The following is a 2,131-nucleotide window of genomic DNA, read 5'->3' as shown; positions in this document are numbered from 1 at the left end:
CCCCCCCCCCCAAAAAAAAATTCCGGGCCTTGTGCCTCTAGTAGAAAGGATTATTTTATTAGCTTTAAATTGTGAAGGTGCATGTCCCAATGGTTAGAGTCCTGCACTCACGATTGCCAGGTCGTGGATTCGATTCCCGGACCAGGGTGGAGTGGGGGTGCGTGTTGTGTTCATCGGTAAAACACTTCATTTGAAGGCGACGTGCTGGCAGAATCGTTAGCACGCCGGGAAAAATACTTAGCAGTATTTCGTCCGTCTTTATGTTTTAAGTTCAAATTCCGCCGAGGTCCACTTTGGGTTTCATCCTTTCAATGTCGATAAAATAAGTAGCAGTTGAGTACTGGAATTAATGTAATCGACTTATCCTCTCCCGCGAAATTTCTGGACTTGTATCAAAATTTGAAACCGTTATTTTACTAGTTTCAATCATTGGACTGAAGTCATGCTGGAGTACCTCCCCCTTTCTCTTGTGAAAATTGACACCAAGAAAGTGATTTCGCTGAAACCTGAAATAAAACAAAACAACATAAAATATTCATATTTGAGGTTATTTTTAAGTATCAAAGACATTGGTTTCTTACTCTGAGGACGATTTGGATTAGTATTCAAATATTTAATGAAAAGGGTTTAACCTACGAATGGAAAGAGAGTTGCTTGAAAAAGCGAAAAATTTAAGAGTGGAATTATATTTTGGGTTCCATATTGACATTGTAAGAATTTAGAATATTCGAGGATGTGATATAAATATTTTTACGGTGGAACTCGAAGTAGATAAAGCTATAAATAACAGCATGGAGAATATTAGGTTAAAAAACTCTGCCTTGGATAGAAAAAAATCGAAGGCTGTTCTTGAACCATTTTCTGAAATGTTTAGTTGGCGTGTAGCCTGGTGGTTAGGATGTTCGGATCATGACCATAAGTTCATGGGTTCAATTCCTGGACTGTGTCTTTGTGTCGCTGTGTCTTTAAGCAAATCACTTCATTTCCCGTAGCCTCAGTCTACTCAGGTGCAAACGAGTACCAGCCGGATGCTGATGCGGGCTCTTTCCCTCCAACGCTGACATCGAAAGTGTGACTGCTAGATCAATAATAATGAAGCCGAGGTGTCTACGTCTGTTCACACTTTCATAGCCTCTAAATCAAAGGTATGAGACATTTTGTCATTGCTGTTTTGGCGGTACCAATTGGACGTCACTGATTCAACACTGACGTATTTGACATCAGTCGTTTTAATGTTTCTCTCATTCTCTCCCTCCCCCTTTCTCTGTTTATGAGTGTGTGAGAATATTTCTTTGTATTTGAGAAGAGGGAAAGTGTTTCTGTCAATAGTGTTCAATAAACAAATTGTAATATTTTTTTCTCTCTCTCTCTCTTTCTCCCTCTCTCACTTTATATGTATATTTTTGCGCGAGCGTGCATGCGTATTTGCTTCCATGTCGCAAAAATAGGCTGAATGTTTAGTCAGCCGTGCCAAATCAACTGCGCCCAGACAGCTGCACCACATTGTCTTATTCCACCTAAAGCAATTAGTGAAGGCATGGTACATATTATCTATCCACGAGTGACAGTTGGCCTTAGAGTACTGTACTATGATGCTCAACATAAATCATCTTCTGAACTGACAATTCCGATGGAACGATAGAAAATTACCAGCATCTTTTGCAAGCAATTTATCCAGTATATAGAGAATCACGTGACTACATTTATTTTAAATGTGAACGTTGCTGCGCAAGTTCGATTGCTGCTGTTAAAATGCAAATCAGTATGTAAATTCACACGTGTTTGCACCCGATACCAGTTTAAAAATAGTAGTATTATATATAAGATAGCATGAATAAATTACACACAGACACGCGTGCGCAAACTCATTATCGGTTTTAAAAGAGCATAAGTAACTTAAAGGATCAGAGTTTCGTGCATTACTCTTAATGCAAGAAACTATTGACCCTCGAGTTACTTATGTAACTTTGTAACTGTTTCACACACACACACACACACACACACACACACAAACAGACATGTGTACGTGTTTGTGCATGAATTTACAATCGTATGTGTATATATAATATTTACACACACACACACACACACACATATATGTAGAAACACACACACACACACGTCTACATAT

Source organism: Octopus bimaculoides, chromosome 5 (assembly GCF_001194135.2).
Source record: "Octopus bimaculoides isolate UCB-OBI-ISO-001 chromosome 5, ASM119413v2, whole genome shotgun sequence".
In the NCBI taxonomy this organism is placed as follows: Eukaryota; Metazoa; Mollusca; class Cephalopoda; order Octopoda; family Octopodidae; genus Octopus; species Octopus bimaculoides.
The sequence above is the reverse complement of the archived record's forward strand: the minus strand, read 5'-3'. Positions refer to the sequence as shown.